The sequence below is a fragment of the Pinus tabuliformis genome, chromosome 2_1 (assembly GCF_031772625.1).
Source record: "Pinus tabuliformis cultivar Carrire ecotype Pingquan chromosome 2_1, CPIR1, whole genome shotgun sequence".
Classification (NCBI taxonomy): Eukaryota; Viridiplantae; Streptophyta; class Pinopsida; order Pinales; family Pinaceae; genus Pinus; species Pinus tabuliformis.
The window spans coordinates 387,284,599-387,298,588 of NC_142299.1; positions in this window are offsets into that span (position 1 = coordinate 387,284,599).

Consider the following 13,990-nt stretch of genomic DNA (forward strand, 5'->3'; position numbering starts at 1 on the left):
CTCACATTAGGGAAAGATAAATCCAAAAACAAACTTAAAAAACTAAAAACGACAAAAGACTAAGGAAATGGTTATCTAGTACATCTAGTACACTTCACTTCGTCAGTTTACGAACCCTGGGTTGAAATTTTAAAGTAGCAATTTAGACCTCACTAAATTGCCGAGGAAGTGAAATTAGGTAGCCAATTTCTAAAAAAAACAAGAAAATTTCAAGGAAGGAAAATTGATAACCTCTCAAAGTATGCTCTCCTCTTGCACTTAGTGTGATCTAGAGGATCAGAAAAGAGAAAGTTATTGGTTTAATAGTTTCTTGAGTATGCTCTCTTCTTGCACCTAGAATGACCTGGAAGATCAGAAAGAGAATTATTAGCCCGACTTGAAGAAAAATAAAAAAAAAATGACATGCATAGAGCAAGAGATTCTAGGGGAAGGTTTTTAGCTAGAGCCAAGAGTTCGATTTTTACAACTCCATCTACTTCAAGGAATAGACAAGAGACACCTCCATCATCTCCAAATTACACTCCTAGCCCTAGGATTCCTGAAATTCAAGAGGCGGGAGTCGACTCTCCCACACCTTACATCGAATCTGAACTAGAAAGAGATCCTTTCCTTCCTTCTACAGAGAGACAAATTGTAATTGAAGAAGTAGAATCATCTGAAGAAGAAGAGGGAGAAATTCCTTCTCATTCACCCTTAGTAGAAGAACCAGAAGACTCTGAAGTCTCCAGGGAAACTACCATGACAGAGGAAGGAGCAACTGGATTTGGTAGAGGTAGAGGTAGAGGAGGAGGAGGAAACAATGGAGGAGGTAGAGGTAACATTGGGGGAAATAGGGATGGGGATAACTCATTCAGATTTCCTATAGTCGATGAGGACTCCCGAGCCACAATGAAAAACATCTCACCATCTGTCCTCCCAAACTTCCATGGGTTAAGGAATGAGGACCCTGAAACATTTCTATTTGAGTTTGAGGTCGTGTGTCGAACTTATGATTATCTGGAAGACTCTCAAAAACTCAAACTGTTTCCTTCAACATTGAAAGGAGCAGCCTTGAAATGGTTCATGGGATTACTCACTCAATCCATTAGGACTTGGAATGATATGAAACAAACATTTTTGGATAGGTACCTGGACTATTGTATGCCCACCAATCACAAGGATGAGGTATTCAAAATGGTGCAAAGAGAAGATGAAAACATGGAGGATTTACTTGAAAGATTTCAATACAACCTGAAAAGAGAAAAAATGAGTAACTTAGATGAGGAGACCTTGAAAGCCCTTCTATTAAAAGCCATTAGAGATGAATGGATAGATATTTTGAACATGATGGGAAAGGGAGATATATCTCAACTTCCACTTCATGATATAGTAGAGTTATGTGTCCATCTCTCAAGGGGGAAATCTAAAACTCAAAAAGGGCCTAGAGATCCTTCTCTCATCAGAGCAAACAAATCTGCAACTGGATCAGTAAGTAGGGCTGAGATTGGCAACATGCTTGATGAATTCAAAACTGACATCTTAGGGACTCTTAGTGAGCAACTAGACACCCTTAAGATTCACAATAAGCAGAAAGCAGAAGCTGAGGCTTTGGCCATCTTTTGCCCAAAGTGTAGGAAGAAACATGCTCTAAGGGAATGTCCCTTGGATGCAAAAGTTGTAGAAACATGTGTAATTTTTTAGAGAATCATGAGACCAAGGATTGTCCTTCAATTCCTGGGCTCAAAGATGTCTTTCAAGAAGATCCAAATACAATCGAATCTCTCTATTTTGTTGCAAGGAGACCTTGGCAAGGGCAACAAAATCAAGGGTTTAGCAACTCTATGAATTTTCAACCCCCACCAAATTGGAATCCTTGGCAACAACCTTGGTCCCAACCTCAAAATCCTTTTCAATCATGGGTACAAGGTATGCAAAATCCTTATGGGATATTTGCTCAATTTTATCAATATCCCCCATCTTTTCAAAACCAAAAAGCTCCACAACTTCCAAATCAAAATCCACAACTATCATTGCCATTTCCACAACAACAACAACCTTCTCAACAGAATCCAAATTCTCAACTCTTGCTTCCATTCCAACAAAAGTCAAATCAACTTCCTTCTCAGCCATTGCCAAACCCCAATAACAAAAACCCTCAAAATGCTTACATGATGGAAGGTCAACAATTTCCTGCCTATATGATTGTTCCTCTCAATGATGTATAACTCAGATCAGGTAGAATCCTAGATAAGCCTTCTATAAATGCTCAAAAGCAAAGCATTTTTGAGGAAGATTCTCTTGAAGCCAATAAGGGTTCTGAAGCATCTCTTCAAAACCCAAACACTCAAAAAGAAAAAGAAAAAGAGTTAACCCCCACAACTCCCATAGTTGAGCAACCTGCATCTTTATCCACACCTCCTTTTCCTGAAAGATTACAAATTGACAAAGGAGTGGAAAAACAAAGTTGGTTGCCTGACTATAATTTTCTAAATGAATTGAAGAATGTCTGTATCAAGATTCCCTTGTTACAAGCCATTAAAGAGATTCCTATTCTAGCAAAAACAATAAAGGAGTTGAGCCTTAAAAGACCAGGAAAGAAACCAAGAGACACAAGAAGAATCCACCTGGTAGGAAAAATTGCAGATATCATGATGGATAAAATTACCATGCAGAAGTATATAGATCCCGGTAGTCCAATTTTCAAAACACATATCAATGGAATTGAAATTCCAAATATTCTGATTGATTTAGGGGCTGCTATCAACATTATGAGTAGACAGACTATGGAACAACTAAAACTTCCTAATCTTCTCTTTACACCTACTTTACTGCAACTTGCAGATCGGTCAATTATCAAACCAGATGGTGTATTAGAAGATATTCCAGTCTCCTTAGACTCTTGGGAATATCCAGTCGATTTCATGATTTTAACTCCCAAGAGTAATCTAGGAGGACATCCTCTTATTTTAGGAAGACCATGGCTAGCGACAGCTGATGCTTTTATCAGTTGTAGGCCTGGGGATATGTATATTTCAGATGGTAATTCAACAAAGAAGTTCAATCTGTATCCTCCATCAAAGGCAATAACAGAAATAGAAGAAGATGAGTGGGTCGATGATGAAGATACTATACAACCTGTCCTTACCATTTCTGAGATTAGTGAAGATAGTCAAATTCTGAACACATTAGAAAACTTTGAACCATCTTCAGAATATGACCACACACAATTTCAATTGGATTCTAACATTGAGTGTCTATCATCTAGACAAATGTCTCTTTCCTCTATGGAAGAGTTTGGTAGTTCTGCCATTGAGATTTTTCCAGGAAAAACATTGAATATCAACAAAAACTTGGAAAAATCACAACAGGAAGAGCTAACCAAAATCTTGCAAAAACATTCTACTGCATTTGCATGGGAGTATACCGATATGAAAGGTATTGACCCTAAGACTTGCATTCATCACATCTACATTGAGGAAAACAATAGGCCAATCAGACAACCTCAAAGAAGGATGAATCCAAACCTTAGGGAGATAGTGAAAGAAGAGCTCCAAAAGTTACTTAATGTAAACTTCATTTATCTAATTTCAGATAGCCGATGGGTTTCTCCCTTGGTTATAGTACCTAAAAAGAATGGTAAATGGAGTGTTTGCATTGATTACAGGGAATTGAACAAAGAAACTTTGAAGGATCACTTTCCTTTACCCTTTATTGATCAGGTATTAGATACTTTAGCAGGCAAAAAGTATTTTTCATTTTTGGATGGTTTTAGTGGCTATAATCAGATTCAGGTAGCACCTGAAGATTAGGACAAGACCACATTTACCTGTCTATGGGGAACTTTTGCCTACCGAGTACTTCCTTTTGGATTATGTAATGCACCTACCACATTTCAAAGGGCAGTACTAGGAATTTTTTCTGATCTAATCCATGATTGTGTAGAGGTCTATATGGATGATTTTACAGTTTATGGTAATTCATTTGAAGAGGCATTAGAAAATTTGGAAAAATTCCTTATAAGATGTAAAGGAACAAATTTTTCATTAAGTCATGAAAAATGTTTTATGATGTTTACTGAAGGGATTGTTTTAGGACATCATATTTCGGGAGATGGGATTAAAGTTGATAGATCAAAAGTTGAAGTCATCTCCAAGTTACCTATTCCAAATTGTCAAAGAGATGTTAGAAGTTTTCTTGGATTTACTGGATATTATAGAAGATTTATTGAAAACTTCACCAAGATAGCATCTCCGCTCTTCAAATTACTTACAAAAGACTGTGAATTCAATTGGGATCCTGATTGTCAATCTGCATTTGAAACTTTGAAAACAAGAATAGCTGAAGCACCCATTTTGAGAGGACCAAATTGGAAACTTCCTTTCCATATTTCTACAGATGCTTCAGATACAGCTCTAGGAGCTGTGTTGGGTCAAAAGGATTTAGTTCCTTATGCCATTTACTACACCAGTAAAAATTTGACTCCCACTGAGTTAAATTATACTGTGACTGAAAAAGAGTTCTTAGCTGTTGTTCATGCAATCAATAAATTTAGACATTATATAACTGGCTATGAAACTTTTGTCCATACTGATCATTCTGCAATTAGATATCTAATGAACAAACCTGTTACTAATGGAAGAGTTACCAGATGGCTCTTACTTTTACAAGAATTCAATATTACTGTGTTAGATAGACCAGGGAAACAAAATACAGTAGCTGATTTCTTGTCTAGAATCCAAAATACTAACGAAGATTCTCCTGTAGAGGATAAGTTTCCAGACGAATATTTGTTTGCAGTAACTACTAAAACTCCTTGGTATGCAGATATTGCTAATTATTTGGTTACAGGGAAACTACCTCCACATTTATTTCCTAATGAAAGGAGAAGAATTATTCAGGAGAGTTCGAGTTATTCATGGATTTCTAATGAATTGTTCAAAACAGGGCTAGACTGTGTGATCAGAAGATGTGTTCGGGAAGATGAAATGCCTGACATCCTCAAGGCATTTCATGATGAGCCATGCGGTGGACACTTCGCTGACAAGATGACAACTTATAAAATCCTTTCTTTAGGATATTATTGGCCTTCTCTCTTCAAAGATGCAAAACAATATGTCAGGAGGTGTGACAGCTGCCAAAGAGTTGGGAGACCAACTCTTTCAAATGAAATGCCATTACAGCCACAGGTACTCATCGAACCCTTTGAAAAATGGGCTTTAGATTTCAATGGACCTATTAATCCCCCATCTAAACAAAAGAAGTATATATTGGTTTGCACTGATTATGTTACTAAATGGATAGAAGCCAAGGCATTGCCTTCTGCCACTGAAAATTCAATCGTTCAATTTCTTTTTGAGGATATTTTTACTCGTTTTGGTGTCCCAAGAGAAATTGTAACGGATCAGGGAAGTCAATTCAAATCTAATTTGATGGAGAAGCTGATGGAAGAATACAAAATCAAGCATAGAAATTCTACTCCGTACCATCCGCAAGCAAATGGCCAAGTGGAGTCTACAAACAAAGTCCTTGAGAACATCATCACCAAAACTGTTCATCTACATAGAAGAGATTGGGCAGAAAGGATTCCTGAAGCCTTATGGGCCTATAGAACTACATGGAGGAATACAACAGGACATTCTCCCTATGAACTTGTTTATGGGAAAGAAGTCCTGCTCCCCATTGAGTTCCAAGTCAAAACTTTCAAGATGGCAGTTCAGTTGGGGATGAATCTATCAGAATCCCAAAAGCACAGAATGGAGCAGCTGAATGAGCTAGATGAAATAAGACAAGATGCAATTTTAAGGACTGATCTAGTTCAGCACCAAAGAACTAAGTGGCATGACAGATATATCAAAGAGAAAAAGTTTCAAAAGGGAGATTGGGTGTTACTGTTTGATTCCAAGTTTAAAGACTTCAAAGGAAAACTTCAGACTCATTGGCTTGGACCATATGAGATTGACGAAGTCTTTAGCAATGGAGCAGTTCGAGTCAAGACCATTGTTGAGTTTCAAACTCCTCTCATTGTGAATGGCCACCGATTGAAAATTTATCATAAGCCACTCTCAAAAGAGGAATTTGTCAAAATATTTCAAGAAAATTCTGCAATGAGGCTGGTGGAGAGGAATCCTTCTCCTCCATCAGCCTAGTCTTTGTTTCTTTTAGTTTGAAAAAAAAAAAAAAAAAACTTTTGTATAAGCCTAAAAACCAATCATAGATTGGCAGTCTTATACAGAAAATGTAGAGTGAAAATCAGGGGCACCTGACACTCTATATTTTCCAAAAAAAAAAGTCTCTCTTTCTTTCCATCTTCACTCCACCTCATTTGCCATTTCAGTTCATCCATCTCATTTTCATCTCCATCTTCACTCCACTTCATTTCCATATCATTCCACTCATTTCATTTCATTCCATCAATAAAAGTCCCTCTCAGGACTATTTCATTTAGTTAGTTCTTCTCTAACTATCTTTGTGCAGTTAAAGGGGTGTTGTCTTAGTTTCTGCAGCTGGAAACCGTTTCCATAGCCAGAACCAGTTTCCGCAGCCAGAAACGATTTCCGCAGCCAGCATCACTCTGTCTTTACAGCTGGCATCACTCTGTTTTCAAAAAAAATCACAGTCAAAGGTTAGTGTCATTATCACCAAGTGCAGCAAAGGCATGGGGCATCTTCAAGATCAAAGAACAACAATGGGTCAGAAGCCTTAATCAAGAAATGATAAACTTCCAAAGGTATGATCAAAAATCTCTACCAAATAACAATTCAATGTCATTATTATGCATAGTTATTAAACCATAGCAAGTTCCATTGAATGCAATGATTTGATACGGCAAGCCCCATACCACTCCTCTTCCACGATGTCATTCCACAACGGTCCCACGATCATTCTAAATTTAAACTCGAGATGGACTGCTCTCCCATTTATTGGCCGTACTTTTGAGACGTGACCGACTGTACTACGGCTCTCCTTCACCATAATTCTCGCAGCCGTCTGCTGAGATGTGTGCGCAAGTCATCCGATCCAAAAGGACTCAGCCGTTATTCTGCCCATTTATCACTTCACTCCTGCATGCATTCGATGTTGAACTCGTTACTGTTGCTTACCCTTTACTCCCTCGGTACTCATACCATTCCCTGTTCTCCATTTACGCTGCATCCACTACAGCTTGCTCCAAACCCTGGCTACAGTCACCACATACATCCTGAACTTCGATTACGACCACTCCAGTTACCCTAAGAATCTCGTAATCAGCCCATTTTTTCCTGAACCTTCATACGCAGTAGAATTTTCAGTCGAAATTTAAAGCTGAGAATGGGAAAACTACTAAGAGCTGAACCGGAAGGACCAAAATACCTGGAGGGTTATCCTCAAACGAAGGAGTCGTTGAAGAAAGCAAGGTGGCTGAGGTTCATTCAAAAGTTCAGGGGCTATAACAAAGAAGTGACTAAAGATTTTGCAAGGTCCTTTAATGGACAAACAGTGGAGGTTGGAGACTTGAAATTTACAATGACCGAGGCCACAATAGCAGCTACAACAAGTCTTCCACAAGAAGGTGAAAGGTGGTTCAAAAACAGAAGTGTGGAAGATCAAATATGGAGAACAATGCTACAAAACCCAGGTATGGATACCTCTGTATTTACAAAAGGAATACCTGTGCATACAATAAAAGAAGAATGGTCCCCTCTGTTATTACTTATCCAAAAATTTATCACATGCGAGGGTCATTTTGGTTCCATGTACATGTATCATGCCAGGCTAATGATGAATTTTATGGAAGGATATACCCTTAATTTTCCTTATTTTCTATTATCAAGCTTGAAGAAAATGAGCTTTACTATTCAAAAACACGTAGGCAATATTGAACCCCATCTTTACCATCACGGGTTCATAAAAATCCTTATTGAAGATCAGTTGAAAAACACTAAGGATACTTGGGAAAAGTTTTTGACAAGAAACCACTTCCAAGAACTGACTGAAGCCTCTGGAAGCAGTTCCCCAAAAATTCCAAAGAGAAGTAGGAGGAAAGAAAAGAATATTACAGCCCAAGACTCTCCTACAATAGACATTCAGGAAACTATTCAGAAAGAAGGAGAAGAGGGAGCTAAAAAAAAGAAACAGAAGAAGGACAAGGGCAAAATAACCATTCAAGAAACCTATCCATCCCCTGAACCATCTATAGAGGAAGATTCTCAAACTTTGGCAGAAATATTAGCACATCTTCAAGCTGATGTCATAATAAAGAAACAAAAAGGAAAACAGAGTGCACAAGAAAAGAGCACTAGTCCACACGTGAGGAGGAGCAGTAGGTTAAAAGGAAAGAAGAGTGTAACCCAAGAAAAACAATCACACTTTATTGATTTAGGTGAAGAAACACCTGAAAAAAATCCAGCTCAGCCAGACATTGAGTCAAGTCCTCCACGTGATGAAAGCCCTTTTCGGCCAGAAAGAGAGGACTGTCTTCCTCCTCCACCAGATTTTGATTTTGAGCCTAGCCCAAGAAAGACACCTGAAGTAGATCCTAATCAGCAAGAGGTATATAACTACCTAGAGTCCTTGGAACAATCAGCTGCAGGACCAAGCACCACCTTGCCACTTGATGCACAAGTACAGTCTTTAAAACAGGAAGTGTTTGAATTGGAAGTCCTAAATAGGCACATAAAACAGGAAAACGAAGTACTCAAAGAGCAGAGTAAGGTAGACAAGATTGTCCATGATAACACTATGCTCCATTTAGGACTGTGGCAAAAGAAGAACAGGAAGCTGAAGAAAAAGTGTACAAATTTGAGCAAGGCATTGATTAATCTTAAGTTCAAATGTCTAGTCAGGAAACCAAGGACCATTTTAGCATCAAAGAGGAAAAGAAGAGGACTAGATGTTCTTGCAGAAGCCTCAGAGCATATGGATTAAGGGAAAATAACTAAGTTTTGGTTGCATGAAGACATGCAACACCTTCACAGTGGGGGTATGTTGAGCCTCGAACCTGCACCTTCCTATACACCCTCTCAGCCTTCTTTTTCCACTCATTTCATCCACCTAGTTGATTAAATCATTGTATTTTAGTTTAAAAAAGAGCTTTTGACATGGTTTTCTAACTACGCTGATGATTGTTGTTTGGTTTAGAATTTTTTCAGACAGCTGCGGAAGCTTCTCAGTTTCCGTAGCCGACACAGGTTTCCGCAGTCGACCCAGGTTTCTGCAGCCAGCACAGGATTCCGCAGCCGTTTTGTCAAACACCATGCTACAGGTGTCCTCTGAAGAAACGAGCCACATGGGCAAGTTACAGGAGTCAAGGACATGGAACGTGTCCCTCTAGATCATCCAGCACGCCCATAAAAGCCTGCGGTCAAACAGGGGGCAAAGGATAGTCAACGGAAGTGTTCAGCGGTGGCACGGCTCTGCGTAGCTCTGTTTTTGAGCACGTGAAGCTACGTGGCACAGTCCTTAGCCACGAAGACATCCTGGTAGCGTGAATCCAACAGCCATACCTCTCAGATTTAATAAACACGATGACAGTTACCTAGATCCGGGCTGAAGAGGATTTACGTGTCTCTGGCAGCGTGGTTAATAGCGTAGATTTAGTTAATTTGTTTAGCTTTATTTCCTTATAAATAACGCGTCCATGAACGCTGTAAAATTTAATCGCTTGTAATGTAATTCGAAGTTGTGGTATTTCCCCACTGCACTTTTACATTGTTGTTTAATATATGAGAAGACTGGTTTAAGCTTAAGCTTGTAGTTGTTCGTTGAATCAGCTGAAGTGGCAGAGGGCCCTTGCTCAATAAAGTCTTGTACAGTTGTCCTTTAACTCTTGCATTACTTTTTTTTCTGTTCATGTATATTAGCTGTACAGTTGTCATTTAAATGCTGCGTTTTATTTCATCATGTATATTAGCTGTACATAACAAAGCTTTTTGATTTCTGTTGATTTACATTTTCATTGTTGCTCTTTTATGGTTACAACTGATCAGTGTTTTCTGCAGGTTTTCTTAGGCAACCCGGGGAAATTTTTCACCTTTTCTTTTTATAACTATTGGCATACGAGATCATCTTGTATTTGTCGCTGACTCTTGTTTTCTGAAGTTTGATTTCCAGTTCTGTCATTTCCTTAAGTTGTACATTTATTTTCTGCTCTTAGATATCATGCTATTCATCTGTTAACGGTTTCTTTCTATAATCAAATAACTTTATTAGGAACCAAAATATCACTCATTATAGCTTGATTTAGTTTGCTTTAGATCTCACATTGCTTGACTTGTTCATGATTGTTTCTCACAGGGTAAATTAAGCTGAAAAACAAAAGGTCAAGAGAGTTAAAGTAGTGTGATTAGTTTCTTTTATGCAGTTTAACTTCTTTTAGATTTCACATTGCTTAACATTTCATGATATCTTTTCACAAGGAAGATTGAGTTGAAGAGTTGAAATAGTGTGGATTAGTTGTTCTTACTTTTAATTGAATTTAGTGTAGATTTCACTTTCATTTTCATTCAGCAACAAAGATACTGGGCCGATGTCATTAGTTCATTGTTTGATGTCTTTATTTCTTTTCAAGAATTGATTTCATTGCAATTATTTTAAAGCTTTCTTTCTTTTAAGTTTTGAAAAACCACTTAGAGATCACCATAATCATCCATATTTCACTTGCTTTATCACCTTTTCATCATCTCACATTAGGGAAAGATAAATCCAAAAACAAACTTAAAAAACTAAAAACGACAAAAGACTAAGGAAATGGTTATCTAGTACATATAGTACACTTCACTTCGTCAGTTTACGAACCCCGGGTTGACATTTTAAAGTAGCAATTTAGACCTCACTAAATTGACCAAACAAAGTGTCCTTGGGACTGGTGTCTCAGGAAATGGAAGGATTGAAGTCCTTGGGAGTTGGTGCTCCTAAGTCCAAGATTGGTGTCTTGGTGAAATAGAGTTGGTGCTCTAGAGGTTGGAGCCTCACCAAAGTCTGAGTTGGAGCTTGGCAACTGATTGCGACCACTTATATATTGTATATATTTTACTGCAAAGATTATATTAATAAAATCATTTATTATTGTTGTTCATCTTGTGTTTTGAATATAAATTGTTTAACTGGTAAAACAATAGTCGGGAAAAGAAATATTGATTCACCCCCCCTCTTAGTATTTCCAACACATATCGGAAGTGTCTTTCAATATAACCATGACTCCTAGTCTCATCAGTTCAATAATACCATAACATTGTCTTATGATAAACAATAACATACCAATAAAAGGCACATAGTAAACCTGAAAACAACATCATCATATTCTGATCAGGGCCTAAAGACAACAAAAAAAGAGAATATTCACAACAATAAAGAAATGTACATAGCCCCTCATTTCCACCAGTCCTCTATCAGAATCATAAATCTACATTGCATGCTCACTCGAGCAACTGTATCTCCAATACACCAGACCAAAAATTATAGGTTCGTCAAAGTCATACCTTTTTTTCCAGTAGAAAAAAATTGTCAAAGGCATACCTACATATCCAGGACAAGGAAAATAAGCATAAAATAAATGGTTCACCTTATATATCGATGCATCCCTCCCAAATAAGTGTCCCAAAAGAAAACCCCTGGTAGTGTATGTGATCCATAGACGTGCATCACCCTTCCTTCGATAATTTATCTGCCACCATGTTTTGTTCCATACAAATGTGCAAAATTAAAATCCTTTAGAAAGTGAGCAGTAAAGATTTTGTTATGTTCATCCAATGGAGTAGTTCAGAGGAATTAAGAGTTTCCCATTTATTCACCCAGTCTATAATGACCTTGGAGTCATCAAATAAATCAATGTCTTCAATCCCCATCCAAGTAGCACACATGAGAATGCCCCATAGGACCAGTAGCTCCGCCCTAGTATTTGTGCCTTATCCACTACACCATTTGAAGCAACAAAATTCATCTGGGCCCTGATAGATCACCATCCCACAACCACATAACCCTGCAGATGCAGCCCCATCTAAAAAACCCACCAAAACATTATCCCACACCGCCCTTAGTGTAATGTGCCTGGTATTATGTGCCACTGATACAAGACCTTTCTCAAGGAAATATGAGGATACCTTGATACAAGTCTCTCGCACGCCAGGATCTCTTTGCTAAAAAATCAGTGTGTTTCTTGCACTCCATATGCCCCAGAATATGTAAAGTGGGAGGGCCTTGTGTGCCTTCTGCTCCCTGAACCATGACTGCATGCATCTTTCCACCGGTGCGTCCTCCCACCCATAGATAATCCTCAAGTAGTTAAGGACATCCTCTAAAACCGCTTGTGCAAATGGACACTATGACATGTATCCTCCATTGTTACCTTGCATAAGGCGCATCTCCCTGACCCCACATATCCTCTCTTCAGTGAGTTTATCTAAGTAAGTATCTTATCATGAACCACTAGCCACCCAAAACATACTAATTTCAGCAAAATATCCCACTTCCACACTGCCTGATACCAATGTGCATGAGGGATACCTATCAAACCTTGTGTTAAGTAGGAAAATATGTCCTTAACAATGGGTTGGCCCCTGACCATTGGACCATTCCAAGTCAGCTGGTCCTCCCTCATATTACAGCAGATACCTATTGCCTTTATGCTGCAAATATACCCATCCTACTCTATAGCAAGGTCCCCTACTAACCCAATGGTTTCTACCTCGTCCCATTGTGTTCACAGGCCGACCAGAGACTCGTCCAACATGGCATCCTTTATATACAGAATATCCTTGCGGTGTAGAGAGTTAATCAAGGGCATGGAGAGATGGGGATATCTAGGCATACCCATGATGGCATCTAGTTTGACCTCCACGAGCTCCCCCCTGTCCACAGTCCACCTCAAGTTGCTCACCGTCCATGAGGCAACTTTAATCAGGATTCTCCAACATAGTGAGGTCGTCCTATCCACTAGAGCACCAACTTTGATTGAGGAAAACATGGTGAGTTCTTCAGGAATTTACTCTTAATAATATCATTCCAAATACCATTTGAATTTACAATCCTCCAAAGGTTTTTGATCAGTTGTGCCCTATTGAAAATCTGAAGATCTAAAATGCCCCACCAACACGTGCCTAGATATGTCCCCAAAAGTCAGCAGATGTAATTTCCTCTAGTCTCCAAACTCACCCCAAAGGAAATTTTCCATTGCGTGGTGCAACTTACGGTGGTGCAACTTGATGAGGCTCATAAATAGGTAAATTATATGGGCCTTAATGCCACTCTCCATCTTATTAAAATCAACTTTTCTCACATTTCTTTACATATTTTATTATATTTTTCTTAGTGAGAAGGGTAAAGGTGATATGTTATGTCTTGTGGCCTAATGTGCATTAATTGCAAGATTTGGAGCAGTTTTGGACTAATTTAAGTGTAGGAACTCGAAGTAGACAAGAAAGAGGGATTTTAGGAGATTGGGTCTCCCTCCTTATCTCCTCAACCACTCGAATATTCCTCCACCAGATCTCATCAGCTCTAAGTTACAAGTAGCCAAGCCCACCGAGTTCATTGGAACCCAAGCCAGTGGTAGTTGAAGACAAGTCAATCTCGATTTTGGGAGCCAAGCCTCCTTAATTTTAAAGAATTTGTTGGTAGCTCCAGTTGTATAAATAAGAAGGCTTAGGGCCTCATTGGGATTCGACTTTTTATTGTAGCCAAGAGGCAATTTCGAGCTAAGATATTGTGATTGTTACTCTCATGTTATTTTTTACGTTTTGATGATAATGGAAATGGTTTCTTTAATCCTGTAGAAATTCCCACTATAGATCACCTAATAATGCAATGAAAAGGGTTTGTTATATTTTTTATTTTATTTTTGCATTATGAATAAAATTTTAATTTTATTGATCGAAGAACATCTTTACACAACAAACTTGGTTGTAGAATGAGCTTCTAAGCTCAAAAATGTTTTTCATTCTATAATGAGCTTTAAACCATGACATTTTCTTTCCTATAAGGAAGAAATTTATGTATCTGTTTTTTATACTCTAACTTCTTTTATTTTTCAAATGAC